This window comes from Oncorhynchus gorbuscha, unplaced genomic scaffold (genome assembly GCF_021184085.1).
Source record: "Oncorhynchus gorbuscha isolate QuinsamMale2020 ecotype Even-year unplaced genomic scaffold, OgorEven_v1.0 Un_scaffold_1155, whole genome shotgun sequence".
NCBI lineage: Eukaryota > Metazoa > Chordata > Actinopteri > Salmoniformes > Salmonidae > Oncorhynchus > Oncorhynchus gorbuscha.
Window position 1 is genome coordinate 21,610 of NW_025746021.1, and position 8,391 is coordinate 30,000.

Sequence of the window (8,391 nt, forward strand, 5' to 3'; positions counted from 1 at the left end):
TGATGAGAGGAGACAGAGACTGTCAAACACACTATCTCCTGATGAGAGGAGACAGAGACTGTCAAACACACTATCTCCTGATGAGAGGAGACTGTCAAACACACTATCTCCTGATGAGAGGAGACTGTCAAACACACTATCTCCTGATGAGAGGAGACTGTCAAACACACTATCTCCTGATGAGAGGAGACTGTCAAACACACTATCTCCTGATGAGAGGAGACTGTCAAACACACTATCTCCTGATGAGAGGAGACAGAGACTCTGTCAAACACACTATATCCTGATGAGAGGAGACAGAGACTGTCAAACACACTATCTCCTGATGAGAGGAGACTGTCAAACACACTATCTCCTGATGAGAGGAGACAGAGACTCTGTCAAACACACTATCTCCTGATGAGAGGAGAGAGACTCTGTCAAACACACTATATCCTGATGAGAGGAGAGAGACTGTCAAACACACTATCTCCTGATGAGAGGAGAGAGACTGTGAAACACACTATCTCCTGATGAGAGGGGACAGAGACTGTCAAACACACTATATCCTGATGAGAGGAGAGAGACTCTGTCAAACACACTATATCCTGATGAGAGGGCATGTTATGACATCACCTATCCAATCCAAGTTTGCAGAAACAAACGAGCAACACAACGCGCCACTACAAAACCCAAACAACTTGAGTGAATTTCACTCAAACCTCCACCGTGGATAGGGTGTAAATTATGGTTTCGGTGAGGGAAAAAAGTATTTGATCCCCTGCTGATTTTGTACGTTTGTCCACTGACAAAGAAATGATCAGTCTATAATTTTAATGGTAGGTTTATTTGAACAGTGAGAGACTGAATACGAAAAAATCCAGAAAAACGCATGTCAAAAATGTTATAAATTGATTTGCATTTTAATGAGGGAAATAAGTATTTGACCCCTCTGCAAAACACGACTTAGTACTTGGTGGCAAAACCCTTGTTGGCAATCACAGAGGTCAGACGTTTCTTGTAGTTGGCCACCAGGTTCGCACACATCTCAGGAGGGATTTTGTCCCACTCCTCTTTGCAGATCTTCTCCAAGTCATTAAGGTTTTGAGGCTGACGTTTGGCAACTCGAACCTTCAGCTCCCTCCACAGATGTTCTATGGGATTAAGGTCTGGAGACTGGCTAGGCCAGGACCTTAATGTGCCCAAGATTTGACGGTACATGGCCCCGTTCATCGTCCGGTGAAGTTGTCCTGTCCCCTTCGCAGAAAAACACCCCCAAAGCATAATGTTTCCACCTCCATGTTTGACGGTGGGGATGGTGTTCTTGGGGTCATAGGCAGCATTCCTCCTCCTCCAAACACGGAGAGTTGAGTTGATGCCAAAGAGCTCCCTTTTGGTCTCATCTGACCACAACACTTTCACCCAGTTGTCCTCTGAATCATTCAGATGTTCATTGGCAAACTTCAGACGGGCATATATATGTGCTTTCTTGAGCAGGGGGACCTTACGGGCACTGCAGGATTTCGAACCTTCACGGCGTAGTGTGTCACCAATTGTTTTCTTGGTGACTATGGTCCCAGCTGCCTTGAGATCATTGACAAGATCCTCCCGTGTAGTTCTAGGCTGATTCTTCACCGTTCTCACGACCGTGGTTACAACTCCACGGGGTGAGATCTTGCATGGAGCCCCAGGCCGAGGGAGATTGACAGTGATTTTGTGTTTCTTCCATTTGCGAAATAATCGCACCAACTGTTGTCACCTTCTCACCAAGCTGCTTGTAGACCTACACAGCCTTGGTTAGGGTTGTCCCTGACATCCTTGGAGAGCTCTTTGGTCTTGGTCATGGTGGAGAGCTCTTTGGTCTTGGCCATGGTGGAGAGCTCTTTGGTCTTGGCCATGGTGGAGAGCTCTTAGGTCTTGGCCATGGTGGAGAGCTCTTTGGTCTTGGCCATGGTGGAGAGCTCTTTGGTCTTGGTCATGGTGGAGAGCTCTTTGGTCTTGGTAATGGTGGAGAGCTCTTTGGTCATGGTCATGGTTGAGAGCTCTTTGGTCTTGGTCATGGTGGAGAGCTCTTTGGTCTTGGCCATGGTGGAGAGCTCTTTGGTCTTGGCCATGGTGGAGAGCTCTTTGGTCTTGGCCATGGTGGAGAGTTCTTTGGTCTTGGCCATGGTGGAGAGCTCTTTGGTCTTGGTCATGGTGGAGAGCTCTTTGGTCTTGGCCATGGTGGTGAGCTCTTTGGTCTTGGCCATGGTGGAGAGCTCTTTGGTCTTGGCCATGGTGGAGAGCTCTTTGGTCTTGGCCATGGTGGAGAGCTCTTTGGTCTTGGCCATGGTGGAGAGCTCTTTGGTCTTGGCCATGGTGGTGAGCTCTTTGGTCTTGGCCATGGTGGAGAGCTCTTTGGTCTTGGCCATGGTGGAGAGCTCTTTGGTCTTGGTCATGGTGGAGAGCTCTTTGGTCTTGGTCATGGTGGAGAGCTCTTTGGTCTTGGCCATGGTGGAGAGCTCTTTGGTCTTGGCCATGGTGGTGAGCTCTTTGGTCTTGGCCATGGTGGAGAGCTCTTTGGTCTTGGCCATGGTGGAGAGCTCTTTGGTCTTGGCCATGGTGGAGAGCTCTTTGGTCTTGGCCATGGTGGAGAGCTCTTTGGTCTTGGCCATGGTGGAGAGCTCTTTGGTCTTGGCCACGGTGGAGAGCTCTTTGGTCTTGGCCACGGTGGAGAGCTCTTTGGTCTTGGCCATGGTGGAGAGTTTGGAATCTGATTGATTGCTTCTGTGGACAGGTGTCTTTTATACAGGTAACAAACTGAGATTAGGAGCACTCCCTTTAAGAGTTTATACTCCCTTTAAGAGTTTATACTCCCTTTAAGAGTTTATACTCCCTTTAAGAGTTTATACTCCCTTTATGAGTTTATACTCCCTTTAAGAGTTTATACTCCCTTTAAGAGTATGCTCCTAATCTCAGCTCGTTATCAGAAATCTTTCTGATTGAGAAGGGGTCAAATACTTATTTCCCTCATTAAAATGCAAATCAATTTATAACATTTTTGCATTTTTCTGGATTTTTGTTGTTGTTATTCTGTCTCTCACTGTTCAAATAAAACAACCATTACAATTATAGACGGATCATTTCTCTGTCAGTGGGCAAACGTACAAAATCAGCAGGGGATCAAATACTTTTTTCCCTCACTGTAGGGCTGCTGGTTGTATCTGAACAGGGATCTTAGACAGACAGGAGCTCTAAGGACATGGATCTACAGCCGTTGCTGCTGGTTGTATCTGAACAGGGATCACAGACAGGAGCTCTAAGGACATGGATCTACAGCTGTAGGGCTGCTGGTTGTATCTGAACAGGGATCACAGACAGGAGCTCTAAGGACATGGATCTACAGCCGTTGCTGCTGGTTGTATAAATAGTGTCACCATTTAAAAACAGACCTGTTAGGTAAAGCTGATTATCATGTCAGGGAGGGGAGGAGAGGAGAGGAGCTGCGAGGGGAGGAGAGGAGTTGGGGAGGAGAGGAGCTGGGAGGGGAGGAGTTGGGGAGGAGAGGAGAGGAGTTGGAGAGGAGAGGAGTTGGGGAGGAGAGGAGTTGGGGAGGAGAGGAGTTGGTGAGGAGAGGGGTTGGGGAGGAGAGGAGTTGGAGAGGAGTTGGAGAGGAGAGACAGCGAGGTCAGAGGAGTTGGAGAGGAGAGACAGTGAGGAGGAGCGTGGTTACTTGTATCAGACGAGGCAGCCATGGTAGAAACAATGACAGGTGGCCCCGTTCTCCGTCCTGCCGTCCTGTTGTTGTTAAGGGTCTGTATCTGGTGGGAGGTGGACGACGCTCCGACGACCACACCGCTCTCCCCTGCATCAGACACCCCCTTCCTCAGCAGCTGGGGGCTGTGCAGGGGGCTCTGAAGCACCCCAGGTGACATGGGGGGCATGTTGGGGGCTCTCTTCATGAGCTCCATGGGGGAGTAAGAACCAGAGAAGGTTTTGGGGGCCGTTCCTCCGGGGTGTTGGGGGCAGTAGGCTGCTGGTGCTGCAGGGCGGACATGGCTATGCCGGTGTGGGCGTTGTACATGGATAGCGGTCTTGCCTGGGCGACGGCGTTACCGTATCCCCCGGAGCTGACGGGGAATATCCCTCGGGGTGCTCCGTACGTGGTGGTCTCCAGGAGGTGTTGAGATGGGGCGCTGTTGGGTCTCCTGCCCAGGAACTCTCCCATCCTGGGGCTGAAGGTCTGGACGGAGGTGGGGGGCTGCTGATGCATCGTGTGGGGGTCCATGGCCATGCTGCTCATCCCCTGGGTCATGTTCTGCATCCCTTGCATGTAGAGGTTGTTTGTGTGTCCGAAGCTGTTGGCGCGGCCTCTAATGCGCTGCTGAGCGGCTAAGGCCGACTCGCCAGGCTGCTGCTTACAGTGGAGCACCACGCTGGACAGCGCTCGGGCCTGGCCCAGATTAGTGGCTATAGAACGGACGTCATGATCCTCCATGACCCCCAGCATAGAGGTGGAGTCAAAGCCCTGCTGGAGTAGTAAGCTGATGGTACTGTCCGCCAGACCCTCGGCTCTGAGGAACGCCAGGAACCCTGGGTCCACCATCCTCTTGGGATCCATATTCATCGCCACGCTAGGGTGGTGTTGTTGTTGGACCATGGTAGAGCCGGGGTCGTATCCCGGGTCGTAGGGAAGCCTCTGGGATGCCACAGCACCGTAGCGCTGGAGGGAACCGTCCATGTGTCCGTGCTGCTGGGTAGCAGGGTCCACCATGAGACTGGTGGCGGCGGCAGCCTGTCCAACACCAACCTGGGGGTCCAACGGGAGGCTGTAGGTGGCACTGTAGAGGGGAGGGTGATAAGCGGAGAGAGAGGGGAGAGGCTGAGGCTGGGCCGCAGCGTAAACAGGAAGCGGGGGCTGGACCCCGTAGCAGGCAGGAGATGGAGCCCTGCAGACACCAGTGCTGTACTGGAAGTCTGGGATCATCTTGGCTTCCCGGTACGACCGGCTGAGCTCGTTGTGAGCGGGAGAGGGAGGAGGAGGAGGGGGAGGGCCTGGGGCAGGAGTAGGAGCTGGGATGGGAGGGGCGAACCTGGCGTGTCCTTGATCCCAGGCAGACGCAGTAGAAACACCAGCTCTAAAGCCCCCTCGTCCACCGGTGAGCCCGGACATCCCATAATGCGACGCTGATCCGTTAAGCAGGTGATGCTGCTGCTGGCTGGCCTTATATAAGGAGGAGCCATCTTCAAGACGACGAGGAGATAAGCTCCTGGTAGTAGTCATAGCCGGGGCTGTGTTGTCCGGTGGGGCCTTCTGGTAGTAATTCTGTTGGGATGGAGGTGGAGCTGGAGGAACCACAGAAGAGGCCCTGGCTGCCATTATTTGCCTGAGATAGAGGGTACTCAGCTCGGGTACTGAGTTCTTCCTCACCAGGGTGTGTGGAAGTGGTTGTCCATGTCTCTCTGGGTAGAGTTGGTAGATCTGGTTGGGGTACATGGCTTCGTCCTTCCGAGGTAAAAAGTCTGAGGGAGGAGGGCGTAGATCGGGAGGCAGCTCGTACCAGACCCCGCCCTCGCCCCCTACCAGCGCCACAGAATTCCTGCGCCCCTCAATTGTGACGGCGTCTTCGTGACCCTGTTGTTCCCCTATGTCCCTAAAGAGTCCCTCACTAGTCCGTCCGAGTCCCGGACCGGAGGGGTAACTGTTCTCCCCTTAAGGCTGTGCTGTCATGTAGCTCCACACGGCCAGGCTGTCACTAAATTATTCACACCTGGAAACAGAGCGCCATGAGGAGGCAAACGGATGGGGACATGACAAACACACACACACACACACACACACACACACACACACACACACACACACACACACACACACACACACACACACACACACACACACACACACACACACACACACACACACACACACACACACACACAAAAACCCATCTTCTAAGGCCTGCTATTTAATTTTACCCCAGAGACCATGCTTGTACTGGGTTGGTGTCACGTTCACATAGGATTGTGGGTAAACTCGGGGTTAAAAAAACATGCGGTAGTCACGGAGCTACACTGGAGGAGGAGGGGTCAGGGTAATCCAATCAGGTTGATCCTTTTCTCTGGCAGGAAGGAGGGTTCAGTTCACTAGCCTCTCCTCTCCTCTCCTCTCCTCTCCCCTCCATTGTAGCTCCGTGACAACCGCATGTTTTTTTTTAGATTGTCATTATGGAGACTCCTGTTTACCAGTTGTAGGTAGACTATTTAGATTGTCATTATGGAGACTCCTGTTTACCAGTAGACTCTTTAGATTGTCATTATGGAGACTTCTGTTTACCAGTAGACTCTTTAGATTGTCATTATGGAGACTCCTATTTACCCGTTGTAGGTAGACTCTTTAGATTGTCATTATGGAGACTCCTGTTTAGCAGTTGTAGGTCATTATTATTGCCAGCAGAATACCACCCTGCATACCACTGCTGGCTTCTGAAGGGTGTAGGGTGCCGTCTTTCGGATGGGATGTTTAACGGGTGTCCTGACTCTCTGAGGTCATTAAAGATGACATGACACTTATCATAAGAGTAGGGGTGTTAGCCCCGGTGTCCTGACTCTCTGAGGTCATTAAAGATCACATGACACTTACCATAAGAGTAGGGGTGTTAGCCCCGGTGTCCTGACTCTCTGAGGTCATTAAAGATCACATGACACTTACCATAAGAGTAGGGGTGTTAACCCCGGTGTCCTGGCTAAATTCCCAATCTGGCCCTCAAACCATCACGGTCACCTAATAATCCCCAGTTTCCAATTGGCTCATTCTTCCCCCTCCTCTCCCCTGTAACTATTCCCCAGGTCGTTGCTGTAAATGAGAACGTGTTCTCAGTCAACCGAAAACAGTACCGTGTGGTGAAAAACACAGACACGGAAACAATCACCCACAAACACACAGTGAAACCCAGGCTACCTAAAGTATGATTCTCAATCAGAGACAACTAACGACACTGATTGAGATCCATACTAGGCCGAAACATAGAAAAACAACCTAGAAACACAAAACATAGAATGCCCACCCAACTCACGTCCTGACCAACTAAAACAAACAACACAATAACTAGGGTCAGAACGTGACAGAGGGCAACTCTCTCGGAGGTGGTGTCGACGACTGATGGACAACCATCAGAACAGAAGGGTTTTTTAAGATGCTCAGTTCGTGGGTCTCCAGCAAGAGGACATTTTAAATGGACGCTTTGGAAATCCCACTCAAATGTGGACAATGATACATTGGCATCTGTCGGCCATCTTGATCTTGATCATGATACATTGGCATCTGTCGGCCATCTTGATCTTGATCATGATACATTGGCATCTGTCGGCCATCTTGATCTTGATCATGATACATTGGCATCTGTCGGCCATCTTTTTTGGGGTGGAAAAAGGACCAAATCTCATACTTAAAAGTAAAAGATACCTTGATAGAAAATGACTCAAGTAAAAGTCACCCAGTAAAATGCTACTTGAGTAAAAGTATAAAATCATTGAGACACAAAGAATTTTAAATAAATAAATAAAACAAAAACCAATTTTGATAAACTCCCATATCTACTGGGTGAAATACCAGTGTGTCATCACAGCAGCAAGATTTATGACCTGTTGCCACAATAAAAGTGAAGAACAAACACCATTGTAAATACAACCCATATTTATGTTTATTTATTTTCCCTTTTGTACTTTAACCATTTACACATCATTACAACACTGTATATACTGTGCCTTGCGAAAGTATTCGGCCCCCTTGAACTTTGCGACCTTTTGCCACATTTCAGGCTTCAAACATAAAGATATAAAACTGTATTTTTTGTGAAGAATCAACAACGAGTGGGACACAATCATGAAGTGGAACGACATTTATTGGATATTTCAAACTTTTTTAACAAATCAAAAACTGAAAAATTGGGCGTGCAAAATTATTGAAATATTTACATTTACATTTAAGTCATTTAGCAGACGCTCTTATCCAGAGCGACTTACAAATTGGTGCATTCACCTTATGACATCCAGTGGAACAGCCACTTTACAATAGTGCATCTAAATCTTAAAGGGGGGGTGAGAGGGATTACTTATCCTATCCTAGGTATTCCTTAAAGAGGTGGGGTTTCAGGTGTCTCCGGAAGGTGGTGATTGATGTTTTATTGTTTATTTCTATTCCACTTGCTTTGTAAACACATGTTTCCCCAAACCAATATAGCCTTTTAAAATGAACTGACGGGGAGAGATGGAGTGCGAGAGAGGAGAGAGACAGAGGGGGAGAGAGGGAGAGAGACAGAGGGGGAGAGAGGGAGAGAGACAGAGGGGGAGAGAGGGAGAGAGAGAGAGGGAGAGAGGAGAGAGACAGAGGGGGAGAGAGGGAGAGAGACAGAGGGGAGAGAGGGAGAGAGA

General features: G+C 49.5%; 1 pseudogene; it reads right to left on the bottom strand.

Annotated features, from left to right (window-relative positions):
- Positions 1-3,212: 3,212 nt before the first annotated feature.
- Positions 3,213-7,371, bottom strand: LOC124021635 (annotated as a pseudogene).
- Between the last annotated feature and the right edge of the window lie 1,020 nt (positions 7,372-8,391).